This window comes from Trichosurus vulpecula, chromosome 8 (genome assembly GCF_011100635.1).
Source record: "Trichosurus vulpecula isolate mTriVul1 chromosome 8, mTriVul1.pri, whole genome shotgun sequence".
Classification (NCBI taxonomy): domain Eukaryota; kingdom Metazoa; phylum Chordata; class Mammalia; order Diprotodontia; family Phalangeridae; genus Trichosurus; species Trichosurus vulpecula.
In genome coordinates this window covers 28,420,128-28,445,549 of record NC_050580.1, presented here as the reverse complement: position 1 = coordinate 28,445,549, position 25,422 = coordinate 28,420,128, and the positions used below count along the sequence as shown (strand labels likewise).

At 37.2% G+C, this 25,422-nt stretch overlaps 1 pseudogene; it reads left to right on the top strand.

Moving 5' to 3' along the window:
• LOC118829448 overlaps positions 1–22,266 on the top strand; it is an 82,240-nt pseudogene extending 59,974 nt beyond the window's left edge.
• Positions 22,267–25,422: the final 3,156 nt, after the last annotated feature.

Genomic DNA, 25,422 nt, shown 5'->3' with positions numbered 1-25,422 from the left:
TAAGGATATATTCTTGGACTTTGAGGTGCCTGTGAAACTTTTACCCTTCTAACATACACCCCTTTGTTATACTCTCATCAAGCTCAGTTGGTTGGCTGGAAGGCCTTACTGGAGGTGGTAAGTTTTCTATTATTCAGCTGGTTTCAAGGAAGCATCAAAATCCATTTAATGGAAACTCCGATTGCTGAAGAATAAATGGTCCATCAAGTTAAGGAAAGGCAAAAATGTTCAAACTAAAAAGGTGTAAATATGACCTAGAATTAGGATAAATTAATATCCTTCTGCGTGTGTGGCTAAGACATTTTAGAAAACAAATGATCTCTCAAAGAGGGAGGCAACTTAATACAACAGAATGGGAGCTGAATCTTAATTCTAAACAATCTGCTTTCAAATGTTGTCACTAACCCAGTGATTATGGAAAGGAAATTTAGATTGTTATGATGCCACAATGAGAGTGTACATCTAAACGGCTTTGCCAACTTTAAAGTGTCATAGAAATGTGTCTGCTAAGCACTGTGCACCAGAAGATAGAGTCAGATGCATACTAAAGAAGAAGTGGAAGAAGTGGGTTCATATCCTGACTTTGATACACAGCAGCTGAGTGACCCTGAGTAAGTCATTCAAAGTGTCTCAGGTACCCTGTTAAAATTTAAGTTGCTACTGAGAGTAGTCACTGTTCTGCTGGTATATATTTCTGTCTTTACCCAATTTTGCTTTTAAAGGAATACTTGGAACACTTGGAGCAAACAGACTGCCTGCTAAAGGTGCATGTGTCACATCTGGATGTCCTGCCTGGCACCTGGTAGCAGCAACAACAGCAGAAGCAGATGCAGCAGCAGCAGCAGGAGGAGGAAAGGTAAGAGGAGAAGGGGGGGGAGATAGAGATAGAGAGAGAGAAGGGAGGGGAGGATGAATTAGTTTTCCTGTACTATTGAAATTTTATGGTAGGTGTAAGTTTTACTCATTATTATTCAAGAAAATTTATGTAGACTCATAAAAACAAGGTCTTTCTTTTGGTGGCAGCGGGGGGTGGGGGGGAAAGTGTCTTCTATTCCTATTATAGAGCACGATGGATCAAGGAAATGAATGAAAGGTAAGACTCATGCATGATCACTTATTTCCCAGTGGGCTAAATCTTAGTCTCCCCTGGCTAAAATACGAAAATGTGGATTCTCTCTCCCTGAGGAAAAAATTATTTTCTTCTTTTTTTTTTTTTGGCTGCGGGGAGTGTGCGTAAATAGTTATTCATTTAACACAAGATATATTTTGTTCACCAAACTTACTATTTTGCAAAACTGTAGAATGGACTCAAAAGTTATACAGCCAGTGTTTTGGTTGTGTTCCTTTTGGTACGATTAATTTTTAGAGTAAATTTAGCAGTCTAATATGTTTAGCTCTAGCCAGAGTGCATGCACTTTGCAGAGAAACAAATAATCAGAAAAAAAATGTATATAATGTATTGACACCTTAAATTGGACTGCCAAACTCTTTATTTGACTAATGAACATCTAGGCAGGGTATCTGAACTCATTCTTTGTCCTTTGCTTCTGCAGCCCTGATAGGAGTATGAAACTGAACTGGTACCTTATGATTAGCAAATATTCTTGGAAGGATAATCAGGGATGAGAGCTTTGGCTCTGTCCCTTAAGTCTACAGGAATTAAAACGTTATCAAGTATGCTCAGTCAAAGTATATTTCATCCAAATGACTGAGTGGACAGTCAGGAGGCTGAAGTGGTATCATTAATATGCTAAAGCCATGCTCATTAAAATTATGAAGTTTTGTTCACCATACCTGAAGATTTTAAGGATTTTAAAGGAAAATTTACCTGAACCATAATGCCATATATTTTTCATTCTCTCACATTAAAAAAACTACAAATTAGTACAATTTAAACTTGCCTATCATGATGGAAAGTTGGATGTTTCCTTAGAGATAATCTGGTCTAAGAACTTCATTTTATTTGACTCAATTATTTACCCATGATCTGATTTTTGTTGATTTCCCCTCAAATGATGCATATCCCAGCTCACACTTGCCATCCCATTCCATGTGGTTCTTACCTTTGTCCTCCCATTGATTCAATACATGGGGTCCACCCAATGTGCTGGACACATACCTTGTGTTCTTTTCATATTTTAAAAGTACAATTGAAATTTAAAAAAACCTTATCCATTGGTACTCCTACATCTAGGCACATGACAATCTCATTTTTATTTTCATGCATACATGTTTGATAACATACTTTAGTTTGCTGTTCATCCCTAGTTCCCTTTTTGTAATGAGTTGCTGCCTCCTATAAACTTTTCCATTGCAGTCTAGGGATTCATCATTTTGATTCTTTTAATGCAGTAGCATTATATGCCCTTAGCTTTCTTATTACCCATAAACTGTGCATCCTACAATTACCAAATAACTTCATTTTAGGATAGATAGGTAGCTAGCTAGCTAGCTAGCTAGCTAGATATAGATATAGATAGGTAGATATACGGATAGATTCATAGATATAGACAGAAAGACCGATATACATACACACATGTATATACACATGTGTATGCACATATACATGCATGTGCATACACATATGCATATATACATATATGCATATAAACACTTATATACACATATACGTGCACTTGCACACATTTGCAGATATGTGCATATGCATATATGTATGCACATATGTATGTGTATATATAACACACATACATACACACATATAGATCATGCATATATATCATATACTATGTGTGTGTATGTGTGTATAATCTCCAGCTCTAGTAAACATCAATTTATCAACACGAAACCTACATATATCCACAATGTATCTTTCCAAATCTCTTTGTGTCACCTGGAAAATTCAAAGCAAGCTTGTATGGAAGGAATGTAAGGGAATGCAATGGGTCACGTAGGAAAGAATTGGGTTTCCTCACATTGAAGGTCTATTCTTTTTTTTTTCCTTTGGCGAATTTAATAATCATCAGTAAACATGAACAATTCAAAGAAGCTGAAGGACATTTAAGTGGAATTCTGATGACCATTTATTGTTTATCTTGTACAATGAATTATTTTCTATGTGTATATTTAACTAGATGGCCTCTGATACTCCTTCTAATTCTCTGATTATGTAAAATGAACTTTTCTGTGTGCTTGTAACCTGTAATTGGTGCATGTGTTCAAAGACATCTGAGGTTACTGATTTTATTTCTGGATATTTTCTTCATTTGTGTATTTATTTGTATTTTTCCCTCCGCCCTTGTTTTCTGGGAATTTTTCTGCTATTGCTCTTCCTGTCTTATAGCTATTATCTCTGATATGTAGCAAAATGGATACATATGGAATTTTTCTCACATTATAAGTATGGACTATTAGTATTAAATATAATATTCAATCCCATCTGGAAAATGACATTTATAGCCTAATTAGCTTATTGTTTTTGTTGTCTTTCAATATGATTTCTTTGTCTCCATCTTCTTTGGTTAATTTTATTTCCATTTATTGTCACACCAGGGTGTGTGTGCATGCATGCACACCGAGAAACAGACAGATACACATACATATATACAAACACATACATACACAAATAACCATCCGCACACACATACACTTGCCTTTTTATCTCCATCACCCTCTACTGTTCACATGATACATTCACATGCTTTTTTCTTTTCCTACTTTATTCATTTCCTAGCCAGGAACCCTGGCTGACCCCATTTAACAGCAGCTTGGTAAAAAGCCATCTGGGGGCCTTGATCTCCATTGTTTCAATGTCACATATCTATAATTTGTCCTTATAGTTGTCTTCTTGTCCTCTTCCAAAAAGACAATGGAAGTGGTCTTTATGTGTCTAGAAATACATGGGTCACATGTTTCTACTTTTTATTTTCCAGGAAAATAAAATAGCGTATCTAGTAATAATGAATTTTACATGTAATAAATAATTTATGGAACATAAATACCAAAAATGTATTAGCTTTTCAACTTTCCCTCTGCTTTCTGTTACATAAGTCTGTGTTTCACCAACATTGGAGCCTCTAACTCTTTGACCTCTCAATTCTTTCCCAGGCCATCCCCCTGAAATAACCACTTTCTTTTCTTCTCCCCTGCTTGGCTTCTTTGAGAACCAATTCAATTCTACACTATGCTCCTCTCTTGAATCCCTAATCTTCTTATCACCATACCAGTTTTGACTAACCAAGCCTTTATTTGGAATCATTCCGAGCAATTCATTGCTTTTGCTCCTACACGCATGCTACTGAGCAAAAGTGAAGAAAATCAAGCAACTCTTCTGGCTCAGTCCATTACAAATTTATGTTATATAACCTGAACTGGGTTCTCAGTGTTATGTGGAAATTCTATAATACTTCCTTTATCAACTCACCATCCCAATTATCGCAGTGGCTCTTTCACACATTTTTATCACTCCTCGAAACCCTCATTGCTCTCTCTTCTCACTGTCACCTGAGAACCTTGCTTCATATTTCATGTGAAAAAAATTAAGGCCTTTTGCTATGTGCTTCTCCCCTCCCCACCCCATTCTTCCTGAACTCTGATCATTTAGGTGTGTTCAGATGCTATCTCCTTTTTCACCTGTGTCTCACATGACTAAGTGACCTTACTCTTTACCAAGACTATCCTCTCTACTTTTTCAAAAGATCCCATTCCATCTTATCTCCTCTGACAGATTGTCATCCACACTCTCACGTATTTCAATATCTCTCTCCTTTCATACTGTCTACAGACTATCCATGCCTCCCTTACCCTGAAAAAAATACAAAAAACAAGAATCTCTCACATGATTCTTAGATCTCAGTTAACTATCATCCTATTTCTGTTCTGGCCTTTATAGCTAAACTCTTCAAAAAGGTTTTCTGTAATAGGTTCCTCTACTTTCTCTCCCCTCACAGTGTTCTTAATGCCTTATAATCTACTTTCCAACCTTATCTATCCAATAAAATTGTTCTCTACAAAGTTACCAAATGATTCCTTGGTTGCTTTATCTAATAGCCTTTTCTCAGTCCTCATTCTCTTTGGCCACTCTCTGGCCTTTGACACTGTTGATTACTGTAACATCCTTGTTACTCTCTTCTCTCAATTTTTGGGGGATACAGCTTTTTCTTTGTTTTCCTCCTACCCGTCTGGTCATTCCCTTTTCATCACCTTTGCAGGATTTTCCTCCAAAACACAACGTTTTGACATGAATATCCCCCAGGCTTTTTTTCCAGGGACATTTTCTCTTATCTCCCCTTATATTACTTAGATTGGTCATCTTATCAGCTTCCATGGATTTAATTATCATCTCTGTGCTGATGACTCTCAAATATACCTGTCCTGCCCAAAGCTCTCTGGTGACCTCTATTCTTATACTTCCAACTGCCTTTCAGAAATTTCTAATTGAGTATCCAGGGGATATCTTAAATTCAGTATGTCCACCAAACTCATTCTCTTTACCCCAAATCTTTTCCTTCTCCTTTCCTCATTACTGTTGAGGGCAACACCATCCTCCCAGTTCCTCAGTCTTACAATCTAGGAGTCATTCTGGATTCCTCCCTATCTCTCACACCCTTTTCCAATCTATGGGTAAGGCCTATTGCTTTCTTCTTGGTAATATTTCTTGAATATGTCCCTTTCTTTCTTCTGACACTGCCAGTACTATAGTGAAGGCTTTCATCACGTCATGCTTATATTACTGAAATATCTTAGTCTTGGTTCTGCCAGTCTAAAGTCTTTCTCTAGTCTAATCCAGCTTCCATTCAACCATTAAATTGTTTTTTGATAGAACTGGTCCAATCATGCCATGCATCTACTCAGTAAATTGAAGGATTACAATTTCCTCCAGGAACAGTATAAAATGCTCTGTTTTATAGTCAAAGACCTTCAAAATCTAGCCTTCTCTTACCTTTCCATGCTTCTTAAACCAGAGGTGGACAACCTGTCTTAAACCTTACCACCTAACATGTATTAAATCCAGAAAAATGGTCTCCTGGTTGTTCCATGAACACGACTCCCTATGTCTCTGGTTTGGGTATTCTCTGTCACTGCTCTTCATGTCTGAAACACTCTCCCTTCTCCACTCTGATTACTGACCTCCCTTGCTTCCTGTAAGTTCCAACTAGAAACCTTTATTTTACAGGAAGTCTTCACCAATCCCTCTTAATTCTAGAACCATCTGAAATCTGTCTATTCATCATTTATTACAGCACAATAGTGTTCCATTACCTTCATATCCCACAACTTGTTCAGCCATTCCCCAATTGATGGGCATCCCCTCAATTTCAAATTCTTTGCTACCACAAAAAGAGCTGCTGCAAATGATTTTGTACATGTGGGTCCTCTTCCCCTTTTTATGATCTCTCTGGGATACAGATCTAGTAGTGGTATTGCTGGATTAAAGGGTATGCACAGTTTGGTTGCCTTTTGGATATAGTTCCAAATTTCTCTCCAAAATGGTTGGATCAATTCAAAACTCCACCAACAATGCATTAGCATTTCAATTTTCCCAAATTGCCTCAAACATTTATCATTTTCCTTTTCTGTCATGTTTGCCAATCTGATAGGTGTGATGTACTACTTCAGAGTTGTTTTAATTTGCATTTCTCTAATCAATAGTGATCTATTTTTTTGTATGAATGGTATATTTATTTTCTTCATCTGAAAACTGAATGTTCATATCCTTTGACTATCAATTGGGGAATGGCTTGAATACTCACAAATTTGACTTAGTTATCTATATATTTAATAAATTAGGCCTTTATCCAAAACACTGGCTGTAAAGAAATATTCTGAGCTTTCTGCTTTCCTTCTAATCTTGGTTGCATTGGTTTTGTTTGTGCAAAACCTTTTAATTTAATGGAATCAAAATTATCCATTTCGCATTTCATAATGTTCTCTCTTTTGTTTCTTTATAAATTATCCACTTCTCCATAGATCTGACAGACAAACTTATTCTTTGCTCTCTTAATTTGCCTGTGGTATCATACCTTATGTCTAAATCATGTACCCATTTCAACCTTATCTTGTATAGGGTGTTAGATGTTGGTCTATGCCTGATGTCTACCATATTATTTGCTAGTTTTCCCAGCAGTTTTTGTCAAATATTGAATTCTTATCACCAAAGCTGGAGTTTTGAGGTTTATTAAACAGTTGATTAGTATAATCATTGACTGTCATGTCTTACATACCTGATCTATTCCACTGATCAATCACTCTATTTCTTAGCCAGTGCCAACATAGTTTTTATAATTGCTGCTTTACAATAGAGTTTTTAGATATGGTAGGGCTAGGACAACTTCCTTTGCAATTTTTCATTAATTTCTTTTATATTCTTGAACTTTTGTTTTTCCAAATGAATTTTTCTGTTATTTTTTCTGCCTCTATCAAATACTTTTTGGTAGTTTGATTGATATGGAACTGAGTAAGCAAATTACCTTAGGTAGAATTGTGATTTTTATTATATTAGCTCAGCCTACTCATGAGCAATTGATAGTTTTGTTTAGATTGTTTAGATCTGACTCTATGAATGTGAAAAGTGTTTTGCAATTGTGTTCCTATAGTTCCTAAGTTTGTCTTGGCTATTAGACTTCCAAATATTTTATAGTGTCTACAGTTATTTTAAATGGAATTTCTCTTTCTATCTCTGAAAAACCTGGAAAGACTTATATGAACTGATGCTGAGAGAAGTGAGCAGAACCAGGAGAACATTGTACATAGCAACAGCAACATTGTACAAAGATTAATTATTATAGCCTTTGATCTTCTCAGCATGCAAAGGTCCAAGAGAATTCCAAAAGTTTAGTGATGGAAAATGGTAACCATATGCAGAGAAAGAGGTATGGAGTCTTAATGCAGATCAAAGCATACTATTTTTACTTTTGTGTTTTTTTTTCTTTCTCATTTTTTTTTTCCATTTTGTTCAGATTGATCTTTCACAACATGACTAATATGGAAACATTTTTAACATAATTCTGCGTGTACATACACAGACATATGTGTATACACATGTCTATATGTGTATGTGTATATGTATGTGTATATGTATAAGTATATGTATATGTATGAATAGCCTACATGAGATTGCTTGCTGTCTTGGGGACAGGGGAAGGGAGGGAGAGAGGGAGAAAAATTCGCAACTCAAAATTTCACAAAAATGAATGCTGAAAACAATCTTTATATGTAATTGAAAAATATTTTCAACAGAAAAAATTCTAGCACCATCCTCCTGCCACTATTGCTTGTTTATAATAAACACATGCATGTATATGTACAAGCATGCATATGTGTACATACATATACATACACTTACATATATACACATATACATATGTGTGTGTTTTGATTTTTATAAATTTGTTCACATGTTGTCTCCCCCATTAGATTTCAAGATCCTTGAGGGCTGGGGCTGTCTTTTAACTCTTTTTGTGTCCCCAGCTCTTAGCACAGTGCCTGATACAGAGTAGATACTTAATATAAGTTTATTTGTTAATTGAAAGTGTAATCTCCCTTCTTCACAGAAGTAGGAGAAGATCAATATGAAACCACACACAAATTTTCATAATTATTGTAGTGGTGGTATTTGCCAATTTTTACATACCCACCATGTTTTAGCATGAATAATGCTCAATGGGTACAGATGGGAAGTGATATATAATATTTGTATGAAACATTTTCCAAATTATTATTATTAAGAAAAACATAAATCAAAACAACGTATAATCATATTATAATTAAATGAAAAAAACAACAAACAACCTATGGGAATAGAGAATGTTAGAAAGGTTTTTATGAAGGGTGGTAGTCTAGGAATACCTGAATGGCACTGTATAGAGATGTGAATGGTTTCAAACATTCTAAAAATATTTTAGAATTAGATGAAGAGGGGCGACTAAATTTTTACTGCTGAACTACATATTTCACCTTGTTTTGAAAGTCCTTATGTGCCTAAAAATATTACAACAGCACTTTCTCTAATAGGAAAAAAAACTGGGAAAAAATAGATGCTCATTGGGAAAAATAATTTATGGCACATGGAATATTACTAAGAGAAATAATTAATATTAGTAAAAAAGCCTAAGAAGATTCATATGAACTTATATAAAAGAAGATTAACTAAGAAAACTATATATGCAATTACTGTAACAATGTCTATCTTCTCTCCCTCTTCTTTGCAGAAATAGGAGAAACTGGGAGGAGATATGTATGATTTTCATATATATGTTCTTTGTGGTTAAAGTTCACCTCTAAACTTTCTAAGGATCCCATATGATTGTTTGGTTCTTAACCTTTCTGTTTCAATACTCAAATATTTACCACTCCTCACTTTCATCACTTGGAATTCCTAATTACTCTTAAGGCTCAGTTCGATTGCCACCTCCTACACAGAATATATCTTGATTCTCCCAGAGACTAGATCCACATAGTAAGCCTCTTTGTTCTCTGAATGAGTGATTTCTCTGCCTATATGATGTCACTCCCCTAGGAAAATATAAGCTCCTGCAAGGCAGGGATAAATTGGTTGGTTTGTTTTTTCTCTCTATGTCCCCATAACTCAGAGTGTAAAGGCTTCGTAAATGCTCCATGAATGGAATTAAAGACACAATTTTTTTCAGTCTATACTTAGGTACCTCACATTTGACTATGACTAATACAGACAGTTTGCTTGTGTTTATGGTATTGTATAAAGAATTCAAGTAAAGTAAATTCAGCTACCACTGCTTTAATGACTATTGTGTGATAGACACTGTGCTAGGTGATAGGGATATAACAAGAAAAGCTAAACATCTATTCCTTCAATGAGCTTCTGGTCTACAGGAAACATTTAATATATACATAGATGTATAAAGGAAAATCTACACACACATACACATATGCACGCACATATACATATACGTACACACACAATTGTAAATTTATACAAATTATATTCATTTCAATTTGCACAAATCAATTATATATTACATACATATATGTGGAGACTTTTATATTATACATCTATGTATTTATTGAATTTTTCTCATATATATCAGCTATATGGCACAAAAGATAGAGCACCAGACCTGGAGTCAGGAAGACTCATCTTCCTGAATACAAGGCTGGCTTCATACCCTTACTAGCTATGTGACCTTGAGTAAGTCACTTAAGCCCATTTGCATCAGAAACAGCAAACTATAACCAGTATTTTTGCCAAGAAAACCCCAAATGAGGTCACAAAGAACAGACAAGACTGAAACAATTGGTATACATACATAAACACAAACATATATACATACACACATATGTGTATACATATATGTTCATGTATGTATGTGCATGTATATGTGTATAGATAATTATAGATAGATAGGAGAGAGAGTGAGAGAGAGAGAGAGAGAGAGAGAGAGAGAGAGAGAGAGAGAGAACATCTTGATGGGGTGGGGTAGGGCAGAGGATAGGGGTGCAGAAAATCCTTGTCTTTGATATGTCAACTAAAAGAAGTAAGGATCATAAGATGGGCTGAAGAGAATATATTCCAGGAATGTGATAGCCTGGCAAAGGCATGGAGGTGGGAAATGTAATATTTTAAAGAGAAACAGCTAGCCTGTCATTCTGCCTGGAATAGAGAGTGTGTATTGTTTATAAAGTGTGTAATAAGACTGAAAATGTGAGAGGAAACCAGACATTAAATACTATGCCAAGAAATCTGTATTTTGGATTAAAGGTAATAGGCATCTACTGAAGATATATCAGCCAGGACATTACCTAGTCAAGTGTATGTTTTAGAAATGTGGATTATAAGGCTATTTGGTTGATGGAAGAAAGAATGGAGGTAAGAAGATCAGTTAATAAGCACTTATTATAGATTAAGTGAGAATTGCTTCAAAACTGAAATAGGCAGACTTCCGGGGGTAGAGCCAAGATGGAGGCTGGAAAGCAGGGACTTGCATGAGCTCCCCACCACGTCCCTCCAAAAACCTACAAAAATGGCTCTGAACAAATTCTAGAACTGCAGAACCCACAAAATAGCAGAGGGAAGCAAGAATCCAGCCCAGGATAGCCTGGATGGTCACTGGATGAGGTCTATCGTGCACGGAGTGGAGGGGAGTGGATCTCAGCGTGGAAGGCAGCAGGAACAACCAGACCAGGAGCCCGGCAGGACAGGCCCTAGCACCCTGAATCAGTGAACTGTGGCAGGTACCAGAATTCTCAACCCACAAACACCAAAGACAACAGAGAAGGTTAGTGGGAAAAGCTGCGGGGGACAGAGTTCGCTGTTCGGTCACCACCCCAGGGGTTGCGGGGGAGGAGCAGCTACAGAACTGCAGCTGCAGATACTTCCAGCCGCAGGCCCATGTGGTGGGAGGAATTAAGTGGCGGATCAGTGCAGGAGTGCAGAGCCTGCTGAAGATTTGCGTCAGGTCCGAGTTGGTGGTTCTTGAGGAAGGAAGAGTGCTGGTGTGGCAGAGCTGGCTGTACAGAAATAGCTCTGAAATCAACAGCGCATCCCCTCAAGCTTGGAACAAAGTACTCTTTGGTCTACAAGCAGTCATACCCCGATGAAAAACTGAAGGGTCAAGTAAGTTGGCTGGGAACATGGCCAGGCAGCAAAAATACACCCAGATCCAGTCTCAGACTTTGGAATTCTTCTTTGGTGACAAAGAACACCAAAACATACAGCCTGAAGAAGTCAAAAAGTCCAAGAGCCTACCCCAAAAGCCTCCAAGAAAAACATGAACTGGTCTCAGGCCATGGAAGAGCTCAAAATGGAGTTGGAAAAGCAACTTAGAGAAGTAGAGGAAAAATTGGGAGGAGAAAAGAGAATGATGAAAGAAAACCATGAAAAACAAGTCAATGACTTGCTAAAGGAGACCCCCCAAAATACTGAAAAAATATTGAACAAAACAATATTTTAAAAAAATAGACTAACTCAAATGGCAAAAGAGCTCCAAAAAGCCAATGAGGAAAAGAATGCCTTGAAAGGCAGAATTAGCCAAATGGAAAAGGAGATCTGAAAGACCACTGAAGAAAATACTACCTTAAAAATGAGATTGGAGCAAGTGGAAGCTAGTGACTTGATGAGAAATCAAGATATTATAAAGCAGGAAAAAAAAGGAATGAAAACAATGGATGACAATGTCAAATATCTCATAGGAAAAACCACTGATCTAGAAAATAGATCCAGGAGAGATAATTTAAAAATTATTGGACTACCTGAAAGCCATGATCAAAAAAAGAACCTAGATATCATCTTTCAAGAAATTATGAAGGAGAATTGCCCTGATATTCTAGAGCCAGAGGGTAAAATAGAAATTGAGAGAATCCACAGATCACCTCCTCAAATAGATCCCAAAAAGAAAGCTCCTAGGAACATTGTCGCCAAATTCCAGAGCTTCCAGGTCAAGGAGAAAATACTGCAAGCAGCCAGAAAGAAACAATTTGAATATTGTGGAAAAACAATCAGGATAACACAGGATCTGGCACCGTCCTCATTAAGGGACCGAGGGGCTTGGAATATGATATTCTGGAGGTCAATGGAGCTAAGATTAAAAGCAAAAATCACCTACCCAGCAAAACTGAGTATCATGCTCCAAGGCAAAATATGGATTTTCAAGAAAATAGAGGACTTTCAAGCTTTCTCAGTGAAAAGACCAGAACTGAATAGAAAATTTGACTTTCAAACACAAGAATCAAGAGAAGCATGGAAAGGTAAACAAGAAAGAGAAATCATAAGGGACTTACTAAAGTTGAACTGTTTTGTTTACATTCCTACATAGAAAGATGATGTGTATGATTCTCGAGACCTCAATATCATAGTAGCTGAAAGGAATATGCATATATATATATATGTGTGTGTGTGTATACATATATGTACATATGTACATGTCTATGTAGGTATATACATACATACATACACATACATACATATATATACACATATATACATATACATATTATACACACACACACACACACACACACACACACACACACACATATATATATATATATGTATATGTATATATGCATACATATACACACACAAAGGGCACCGGGTGAGTTGAATATGAAGGGATGATATCTAAAAAAATAAAATAAATTTAAGGGATAAGAGAGGAATATATTGAGAGAGGGAGAAAGGGAGAGATAGAATGGGGTAAATTATCTCGCATAAAAGTGGAAAGAAAATGTGGTTCTGTAGGAAGGGAAGAGGGGGCAGGTGAGGGGGAATGAGTAAATCTTGCTCTCACTGGATTTGACCTGAGAAGGGAATACCATACACACTCAATTGGGTATCTTACCCCACAAGAAAGAAGGAGGGAGAAGATAAAAAAGGGGGATGATAGAAGGGAGGGTAGACGGGGGGAGGAGGTAATAAAAAACAAACTTTTTTGAAAAGGCACTGGGTGAAGGGAGAAAATTCAGTAAATGGGGATAGGTTAGGAAGGAGCAAAACACAGTTAACCTTTCACAACATGAGTATTGTGGAAGGGTTTTACATAATGATACGCATGTGGCCTATGTTGAATTGCTTGCCTTTTAGTGAAGGTGGGTGGGGAGGGAAGAGGGGGGAGAATTTGGAACTCAAAGTTTTAAAAACAGACGTTCAAAAACAACAACAACAACAAAAAAGTTTTTTCATGCAACTAGGAAACAAGATACACAGGCAATGGGGCATAGAAATTGATCTTGCTCTACAACAGAAGAAGGGAAATGGGGATGTGAGGGGAGTGGGGTGACAGATGGGAGGGCTGACTGGGGAACGGGGCAATCAGAATATATGCCATCTTGGAGTGGGGGGAGGGTAGAAATGGGGGAAAAATTTGTAATTCAAACTTTTGTGAAAATCAATGCTGAAAACTAAATATATTAAATAAATGAAAAAAATAGCTTAAAAATAAAAAAAAATTAATAAAAACTGAAATAGGGACAACATTTTACAAGTGGAAAGTGTTTTTTTAGATTAAAGGATCATAGATTTAAAGCCAGAAGAGACCTCAGAGACAATGTATCTACTACCTTCTGCACTGCCTTGCTCCAATTTTCAGGGGAGGAAACAGATTCAGCAGGGTTAAGTCAACTCCCTGGAGTCATATCTAGAGAGTGTATGAGGTGGGATTTTGACAGGTTCTCCAAACTAAGTCCAGTGCTGAATTAACTATGCTATAGTGACTCAAATGAATGAAAAAAGAAACTGAGTAGCTGTCATTATTCTTGGTAGCTGATAGTATATGAGAGTAAGTGAAAGTGGACAGTCAGTGACAATTCTGAGGTTGCCAAACTGGGTGATCAGAAGGCTTGTGCTGCCCTCAGCAAAGTCATCCTCAGGGCACACAGACCTAGCTTACTTCAAGAGGCAGCTGGGTATGGATCTAATGCCAACTTTTGAAACTTACAGAAGAAAAGAGCTGGGGAAAAAATTGCTGAAAGTCTGAAAGTGACTCTGATGATTCAGTCAGCAGGAAATAATTGAAAATAGCAGCATTATCCAAAACACTGATGGGGATGATCACGAAGTGCATTGCTCAACAAAGTTCTCTTAGAAATTAGCGATTGACAGTTTTAGGTAACCTTGCTCATTTCACTGAAATGCAGATTTTTTTTTTTTTTTTTGCCATGAGGCACAAAGAAGAGATGACTTCTCCCAATGAAATGTGAGGGAAATAATTTTGGAAGGACTTACTGTAATCACATTCACACACTACTACGGGAAGAGGAGTAAAATGAAATCTCATCTCAGTCTGGATGCAGCCATTTGAAATGTCTTGTGGCAAATTGGAACTCTTGCTACTAACAGAGAATGCATAGTGTTGGGGTGGGGGGGTTATCTCAATTTTTAAAAGAGTATTGTTTGACTTATCATTGCTTTTCATTTGACTGACGGGTGTTGCTTGAGGCTCTTGCAGTGAGAAACTATGGAATCTATTAAGCTACATTTTTTTCTTCCTTTGAAGCTAATAGGAAATATACACAACTTGGGATAGTTAGGATATATTCTAATATAAAAGGCAATGATCATTGGTACTTAATATCTACTTGTATATAAATGACTATGCAAAAGACATTCACAAGAAGAGTTTGAATTCCCTCAAAGAAGAGATGAAAAGGTATTTGGTGCTAAGATGGTGAAAAAAAAGAAGTAAGTTGGGAAGGAAAAAAAAAAGTTGGAGGTGAAAGAAAGGGAGGGAGGGAGGGAGGGAGGAAGGAAGGAAGGAAGAAAGAAAGAAAGAAAGAAAGAAAGAAAGAAAGAAAGAAAGAAAGAAAGAAAGAAAGAAAGAAAGAAGGAAAATGCAGAAGGAAGGAAGGAAGAAATAAAGAAAGAAGAAAAATGCACAAGGAAGGAAGGAAAGAAGAAAAATCTATTACAGGAGGCATAATTTTATCAGGGATAATGAGAATTTACATAAAAGATCTGTTAAAGACTTCAATATCATTTATCATCAGGAAAAGACTTGGAGCAAATACGTGGTGGGATAAAAATTAAGAGATGCACACCACAAATATTTCACTGATATTCACATAACATCCAAATTAACAAAAGAAAATTTTCAGCACATTGAATAGTATTTGTATGAAGTACTTGTGAAAAAACATTAAAAAAAACCCCCACAAAACCAAAAAAATGGAGAAGGGATACACAGGGCAATAGCTACAAAAATAAAAACAACTAAAACTTATATAATACTTCAATATTTTCCAGAACACTTTACATATATAATTTTCCTAGATCCTCCTAACACCCCTGAGAAATAGATGCTATAATAATTCCCACTTCATGGATGTGACGCTGAGGAATTTGAGCAAATTCCTGAGAGTCACATAGCCGCTAAGAATCAGAGGCAAGATATTAATTCCAGTCTTTCTAATTCAAATTCAAGTGCTCTAACCACAGTCACCTGGCTAAGAGAAGAACACGAATAAGTTGATTGCTTGGGATTTCCACACAAGTGACAAGAGTACCCATATAAATATAAATAAGAATATAGATTCATTTATTAGAGAAGACAAAAATATACATGGATATATGCACACACATGTATTCAGACATAAACATTCATACATATATGTACACATATATTTAATAAAAATGTGTAAATGAGCACATTCACTCAACTTATAACTTCAAAACTGTAAGTTATTCCTGATGAGAAACCACCTTCTATCAATTTACACAGACACTATTTTGCATGGTTTGGGAAACTCATGGCCTTGAAAAGGTTCCTGTGAACAGGTTAAGTGACATACCCAGAGTCTGAAGGCAGTATGTTTCAGCTGTGAGATTTAAAGCCAAGCCTCAGAGGGGACTAGCTCTTTATGCAATATGTTAAAAAGCTCTCAAAATATTTTCAGCTGATTTTAAAACAAGAAGCAATAAATCACAGATTTCAGTGCTGGGAGCTTAGAAGTCATGGAAAAACACAAGCGTACATTGGAAAGGACACCAAACTTGGAGAAGTATGATTTGTCTTCCAATTCCTGCTCTGCCATTTTGCCTAAGTCAGCTTGTGCAAATTCAATGACTTTTCTTGTCCTGAGTTTATTCACATGGAGAAGGAGTGGATTTCACCACATAGCCTGTAACGACTCCCTATATGAGAGCTATAAACCTAGGATCTCATCTAACTTACTATGAATTGGAATCCCTCTAAGACCTCCCAGAAAAGCTTGGAGCATCAAATTGAAGGCTTCCATTGAGAAAGATTCCACTCTTTGCTGATGAAGATTATATTTCCTTAGGGCAACTCTAATTGTTGTGAGGATTTTTGTTTGTTCATTTTGTAAAGAACTGTCTATACTTTAAAGCATGTTAGCATTTTTTCTATAGAAGCTAGATCCATGATTTCATTTATGTAAAAATGTCCATATAATCAATGAGTAAACATCTATTAAGTGCCTGATATGCATAAGTCACGATGTTGCTCTACCAGTGAAGTGGAATTTCTCTACAATTTATCTTAGCAAGTTGTTTGGTAAATTAAATTAAATAACATGCCCTAGGTCATATAGCTAATATACATCAAAGGCAGGCTTGAAGTCTAGTTTGCCTAACTTCAAAATTACCTCTCTATTAACTCTGACTCTGCTATTATTTATTTTAATCTATTTTATTTGTTTCATTAAATATTTCACAGTTACTTAAAAAACTAATGTTCAATTAAAAATTGAATTCCAAAGTCCCTCCTCTGTGCCCCTCCCTGACACCTTGAGAAGGCAAGCAATATGATATATGCATGTGAAGTCATGTATAGTGTTTCCATATTTTCAATGCTGAAAAAGAAAACATGCAAAAATTAACAAAAATCAAACTTAAAAATGTGCTTCAATTTGCACTCAGAGTTAATCAGTTCTTTCTCTTTTTTGGGAAGTGCCTTGGATCATTGTCTTGATGAGAGTGGCTGTCTTTCATAGTTGATCATTGTCACCACTTTGCTTTTACTGTATACAGTGCTCTGGACATGCTCACTTCACTTTGTATCAGTTCATATAAGACTTCCCTAATTTTGTCTGCTTTAGTTTGGCTTCTGCATTTTAAAAAATGTTATGTAATCAAAATGATCTATTTCACATCTTGTGATGGATGCTCTCTATTTCTTGTTTGATCATAAACTCTTCCTTTATCCATTGGTCTGACAGACACGTTTTTCCATGCTCCTCTAATTTATTTGTGATATCACCCTTTATGTGTAAATCATGTATCCATTTTCACCTTATCTTGTTATATTGTATGAGATGTTGGTCATTCCTAGTTTTTGCCAAACTACTTTTTAGTTTCTCCCCCCGCCCCTGGCAATTTTCTTCAAATGATGAGTTCTTACGCCAATAGCTCAGATCTTCAGTTTTGTCAAAAAACTAGCTTACTGCAGTCATTTAGGACTGTGTATCGTGTTCCTAATCCATTCCACCAATCCTCCACTCTATTTATTAGTACCATATTGTTTTCATGACTACAGCTTTGTAATATAGTTTGAAATCTGGTTAGGCTGCTTTCCTTAATATTCATCCATTCATTCATTCGTTTGTTTGTTTGTTTGTTCCTTTGATATCCTTGACCTTTTGTTCTTCCAAAAGAATTTTGTTATGATTTTTTCAAGCTTTATAAAATAGTTTCTGGTAGTTTGACTGGTAAGGCTGCTACTTCTGTGTAGTAGTAGCAGTAGTGGTAGTAATAGTAGTAGTGGTGGTGGTGGTGTGGTGGTGGTGATGTCATTATCATTATTCTCATTAAAACTAAATTAACATACTTCCAGGAGCCAAGATTGCAGAGTAAGCAGTAAATTCACCTCCAAAAAACCATAAAATGATGCCAGAGAACAAATCTTGGAACAGTGGAGCCAGTGGAAAGACTGGGTAGAGTCATCTTTTAGTCTCTGAGGTCCTGAAGGTAAGAAAGGTCCATCTCACTCAGGTAAGAGGAAAATGCATTCCAGGACAGTAAGTATCCCAGCAAGCCAGCACCAAGGTCCACCTCAGCAAACCAGTGGGGAAACCTGAACCTCAGTGTAGTGGAGCAGGTGAGTGCCTTAGCATAGCTAGGGGAACCAGCAAACACCAGCTCTGAAAACTACCACGTGATTCAGTGTAGCCCTGGCTGGCAGGTATCCTCTAGGGCCCAGAGCTCCACATACTTCACTGTAGCCCCAGGAAAATGCAGAGAAATCCCACCTGGACTCAGGACATGCCAGACACCACCACTAGAACCCTGGCTCAGCACCAGGTAAGTTTCCAAAACCCTACAGCCTCCATCAGCATAAGCCACTTCCCACCCCACCCCCTAAACACAGCACCACACAGAGGCTCCCCCATGGGCATTAGGGAAACATCAGTGCAGCATGATTTAAACAGTAGGGCTACCAGCCACTGGCACAAGAAGCCTGAGACAGAGCCCCTTCCACCTTGGGAGCAGAGATGAAATTTAAAGAAGGGAAAAAGGCAAAAAAAAAAAAAAGATGAGCAAAAAACAACCAAAAAAGAGTCTGACCATAGAAAGCTATTATGATGAAAGAGAAGACCAAGAAACAAACTTAGAAGAGGACAACAATGTCAAAACACCTATGAGCAAGACCCCAAAGAAAAACAGGAAGTGTTCTCAAGCCCAGAAAGAACTCATAAAGAGTTCAAAAAGGAGCACAAATTCATATAAGAGATATAGAAGAAAAATTGGGAAAAGAAATGAAAGTGATACAAGAGAATTATGAAAGAAGACTCAGCAGCTTGGAAAACCACTTGGAAAGTAGAATTACCCAAATGGAAAAGGAGATACAAAAGTGTACTGAAGAAAAAAAAAAAACTCCTTGAAGAATAAAATTGGCCAAATGGTAAAGAAAGTAGACAACCTAATTGAGGGAAATGACTTCTTAAAATTAGAATTGGGCAAGTAGAAGCTAATGACTCCATGACACATCAACAATCAATCAAACAATTTCAAAAGAATGAAAAAATGAAAGAGAATATAAAATGCCTCATATGAAAAACTGAGCTGGAAAAGATATCGAGGAGAAGCAATATCAGAATCATTAGAACACCTGAAAGACATAATCAAAAGGAGGATCTGGACAGCATCTTTCAAAAAATTATCAAGGGAAACTGTCCTGATGTCCTGGAACCAGAGGATAAATTTGTCTTTGAAAGAATTCACCAATCACTTCAGGAAAGAGATCTCAAAATCAAAACCCCAAAGAACATTATAGCCAAATTTCAGAACAACCAGGTCAAGGAAAAAATACTACAAGTGACCAGAAAGAAATGATTCAAATATTAGGGAGTTCCAGTCAGGATCCCATAGTTCTTGGTAGCTGCATTATTAAAGTATCAGAAGTATTGAGCATGATATTCTGAAGGGCAAAAGAGCTAGGACTAAAATAAGGAATCACTTACCCAGAAAATTAATCATCGTACATCAAAGAAAAAAATGGTCATTCAATGAAATAGATGGATGCCAAGCCTTTATAAGGAGAAGACCAGAACTAAGCCAGAAATTTGACCTCCAATATCAAGACCCAAGAAAAGCATAAACAGTTATAAAGGGAAAGGAAAACATAAAGGATTCAATAGATATAAAACATTTATATCCATACATGAAAAGATGATACTTGGAACTCTTAAAAATTATATCACCAACAGTTCAGAGAGAAGGGATCTACATGGAGAGAAGGTATGGATATAAGGTGAATTTGAGAGAATGATGTAAAAAATAAGGGATGAGAAAGAGTAGTACAATGGATGCTGAAGGAAGGGAGAGGTAGAATAAGGTAAATTATGTCATACAAAGAGGGGAAAAAGATCTATTACCATGGAGGTGAAGATGGGAATGGGGCAATGGACATTGCTTCAAGCTTACCTTTATCAGTATTGGCTCAAAGAGGGAATAATACATAGAGTCACTTGAATATAGAAATCTATCTTACCCAATAGGGAAGTAGGAGGGGAGAAGAATAAGGAAAGGGGGTGGGGCTGACAAAAGGGGGAGGGCAGATCAGAGAAGATGGTAGACAGAAGCATAACACTGGTGAGGTGGGAAAGAGTGAAAGGAGAGAGGACAAACAAAAGGAAGAACAGGATGGAGGGAAATGCACAGGTAGTAATCATAGCTATGTATGTGAATGGGTTGAACTCTTTCATAAAACAGAGGCAGATAGCAGAGTGGATCAGAAACTAGAAGCCTACAATATGTTGCTTACAAGAGACACACTTGAAGCAGAGAGACATCCAGAGAGTAAAGGTAAGGGGCTAGAGCAGAATCTATTATGCTTCAGCTGAAGTAAACAAAAAAAAAAAGCAGGGGTAGCAATCCTTATCTGAGACAAAGTAAAAGCAAAAATAGACCTAATTAAAAAAGATAAGGAAGGAGACTATATCTTGCTAAAAGGTACCCTAGACAATGAAGCAATCAAATTGGAAGAGCAAGAAATAGTCTACCTGTTAGTTCTATGGGAAAGGGAAGAATTCATGACCAAAATAGATAGAGAGCATTACAAAATGTAGAATAGATAATTTCGATAATATTAACTTGAAAAGCTTTTGTATAAACAAAACCAATTCAACCAAGATTAGAAGGAAAGTAGAAAACTAGGAAAGAATCTTTACATCAGGTGTCTCTGATGAAGGCCTCATTTTTCAAACATTTAGAGAACTGAGTCAAACTTAGGAGGGCACAAGCCATTCCCCAACTGATAAGTGGTCAAAGGATATGAACAGGCAGTTTTCAGATAAAAAAAAATCAGGGGCTGCCTTTACCAGAGATAAAAGCTACCCAGGACTTCTTGGAAAAGAGACTAGAGAAAGAGACCTTCTCCTGGACCAGTCCTTCTCTGGGAGACAATCCTTCCCCAGGGATACCTGGCCCCTGGCCTCTTACCTGCTTGTTCTTCCCCCAGCGTCTACAGCCCTTTCTCCAGTGAGGGGTATCATCTACCTCTGCTACTTTGTCTTTCTGTCTCACCCCACCAATCTCTGCATCTGGATTTCTGAGCATAAATGTTTCTGTGAGCCATTAATTTTTATCTGCTTGTTATCAGACCTCCCCTAGCCCAAATAGGAAACTCTTCAGACATGTTCTTCCTGTTGTTAATGCTGCCTCTTCTGTGGGTCACTCCAAGGCAGAGAGGAGTGAGGATAAGTTCATTGGTGGTCAGGCGTGTATTCCCCACTCCCAGCCCTGGCAGACTGCACTGTTAATCAATCAGAATTTCTGCTATGGGGGTGTCCTGCTAGCCAATCACCGGGTCCTCACAGCAGCTCACTGTAGCCGCTGGAACCTTCAAGTGATCTTGGGAAAACGCAATGTCAGGCGCTGGGAGCCCTATCAGCGATGGGTCAGGGTGAAGGGCCGGATTCTCTATGTCTGCTACAACCCTAGGACCACAAACAATAACCTCATGCTGCTCTACATGGAGAGGCCAGTGAGGTTGACCCGCCAAATTCAACCCATTCGGCTGGCAAAAGACTGCCAATCCCGGCACAAGCTGCCTGGTGTCCAGTTGGGGTACTGTGTCCAGTCCTTTCACCATATTTCCCAGCACCCTTCAGTGACTGAAGATCAATATCCTATCTGAGGAAAAATGTAAAAATGTTTACCGCACACCCATCACTTCCGGCATGATCTGTGCTGGGGACATGGAAGGTGGGAAGGATGCTTGCCAGGGTGACTCTGGAGGCCCCTTGGTGTGCAATGGGACCCTGCAGGGCCTGGTGTCTTGGGGCATAGAACACTGCCCCTTGCCCTGGTATCCCAGTATTTATGCCAAACTGTGCCATTACCAGATCTGGATCCTAAATGAAATGCAAAAGAATTATTGACAAGCTCCCTCCACAGCCCCAGGAGGATTGCCCATTCCAACCTATTCCCAGTTCTGTCCTCAGGGACAGGTAGCCTGAAACTATAGCCCCACACCCTACAGAGGAACCTCCCCCTTCCCCAAGGATAGGACTCAGCTATCCTGACTTCCCAACCATGGACCTCTCTGGAGGACATAGGTTTCCTTAGACCCTTCTCTAGTCTTGATTTAGGTAAATGGAAAGGGAATGAAAAGGATTTAGAGATGGAAAGGACTTTAGACCCTGAAAATAGCAGATCTGGGAAAGAACCTCCAATTTTTACAAATGAGGAAACTGAGGATAAAAGTAACCTCCTAATGTCACATAGCTAGCAGGTAACAATTGAAGACCACTGTTCTCTCCCTGATCCTGGGATCTGAAGGCATATCTATCCCCAAACTCCCATGTACCCTAGCCCCTGTCATGAATCCACTGCCCTGCTCAGGTATCCAGAGTAATAGGTAAACCTCTTCATCACTCCTCCCCCAACAGTCTTAAGTTAATAAAACCCATGAGAATTCCAAAAAAATTGAAGATTTCATATATGTGTGTGTGTGTGTGTGTGTACATATGTATATAAACATGTATGTGTGTATACAGGAATATGAAGAAGTGCTCTAAATCTTTTTTCATTAGAGAAATGCGAATCAAAACAACTCTGAGGTACAACCTCACACCTAAAAGATTGATGAATATTACAAAAAAAGGACAACGATAAATGTTGGAGAGGATGTGGGAAAATTGGGGCATGAATGTGTTGTTGGTGGAGTTGAGAACTAATCTAACCATTTTGGAGAGCAATTTGGAATTATGCCCAAAGGGCAAGCAAATTGTGTATACTTTTTGGTCCAGCAATACCATTACTAACTCTGTATCCCAAAGAGATTATTAAAAAAGGGGAAAGGACCAATGTGTGCAAAAAATTATTTATAGCAGCCCTTTTCATGTTGTCAAAATATCGGAAATGGAGGGGATGCCTATCAGTTAGGGAATGGCTTAATAAGCTGTGGCATATGAATGTAATGGGATGCTATTGTGTGTGAAGAAATGATGAACAGGCATGTTTCAGAAAAATCTGTAAAGACTTGTACAAACTGATACAAAGTGAAATGAGCACAACCAGGAAAACACTGTATGTAGTATCAGCAACATGGTGTAATGATTAACAGTGAATGACTCATCTTTTCTCAGCAACACAAAGATCCAAGACAAGTACAAAGGAAAATGCTATCCGTATCTAGATAAAGAACTGATGTATTCTGATTGCAGATTAAAGTGCATTTTTTCACTTGCTTTATTCTGTGTTATGATTTTTTTCTTTTGACCTGTTTCTTCTTTCACAACTGTCATGAATATGCAAATATGTTTTAGATGATAGCACATATATAAACCATATCAAATTGCCTACCTTTTTCAGAAGAGAGAAGAAGGAGTGAGAAAATTTTGGAACTCAAAATCTGGTAAAAATGAATGCTAAAAATTTTCTTGATATGTAATTGTGGGAAAAAATAGCATTCTATTTATAAATTTAAAAAAACACTAAATTTGACTATTTTTAGATTCTACCCTTTGCTCCCATAATAGTTCCAGTGCTACTTAAAGTTTAAAGATAAGAACTTGTCAAAATCAGTAGCTCCAAAAATATGAAAAAAAAATTAGTTTTAAATATATTTTAATGTTTTATATGAATTATACAAAGAGTTGAAGGTTTCTTACTCAATGGAATGAAAAGTAATTTTCTTACCATGACTAGCCCAAGTTCTATAGAGATATTCAAAGAATTGCTCTGCCTCTGAGAATCTCTCCCAAACAGCCCTAAATATTTATTATATCTCTCCCATCTCAGGATAACAAGAGAAGTAAGTACACTGAAGAATGAGGGAAAGGCTTAGTATAATATAAATTATTGCTGCCACCCCAAAAGGGGAGAGATTACAAACCTAGGCCTTTTCTCCTTTCCATTTCCTCTTGACTCTTTCTCCTGACTTTGAAGAGGATCTTAAGGCCAGAAGAGTTGTTCCTGACAAATGAGTGCAAGTAGAAGTTATCATGATCTCTGTGGCCAAGGCTTAGAGTGAAAGGTCATAGTCATTAATTTTATGTAGCTTATCTTTCTGCATTACAAAGTAAGATTTGTTTTCTCCACTTTATATTGGAATAGTTCAAGATACCATAATCGAGGTGACATTGTTAATTCTATGGTAGTATTCTGGTTCACTGTCTCTCCAGTTGTCTTGATCCCTCTTCTCTTCTTTCACCTCTCCTTCTCTCTTTCTCTCTCTACACTGAGAGGGCTACCAATATGTTTCAGGATTTTTTTATTTATATATGTGTGGATATAGAAATGTATAGTTATAGCAATATATGTGTATATATGTGAGCATATATATATATTATATACATATATATGTGTATATATATAATATATATACATAATATATTATATATATATATATAAACACACACATTCACACATAGAGAGAAAGAGAAAAATAAGATAGAGAGGAGGAGAGAAAGAGTGCAAATGAGAGAGAATGAAAGGGAGGAAAAAGAAAAAAAGAAGAAAGGAAAGAAAGATATAATTACAGATTTGAGGAATATTTTGATGTTCCTTTCTAGAAGTTAGGCAAGGTGATTTATAAGACATCTCCCCAACAATTTTACCTAAGCTATCTCTGCTTTCCCTTTCCGCCTTTCTCTGGCACCTTTCTTTTATCCCCCCAAAAAGAATGTCAGGGGCATTTCCTTGACTTCTATAAACTACATATTGCAATAATAAATAACAAAATCAAAGGATGATAGTTTTAGGATTGGAAGCGACCTTGTAAATCTTACATCTTGTAGATGAAGGAACTAAGACACAGAGGGGATTAGCAACCTATCAGAGGTCACACAGGAAGCAGAGCTGAAATTTTAGCCCAGTTTTACTGACTACAAATCTAGTTCTCTTTCTACTGTACAATATGCCTATATCCTAAATACTGCCATGAAATTTCTGAGTCACTGAGGTAAAAACACTGTTTTGACACAATCCATATAGTTGTCTCCAATTATTTTTGCTAATCTAGATACCTTTTTGGGTCAAGCATATTGGCCTTCATTGATTCTGGGTCAGACCGACACTGAGGGTAAAAACAC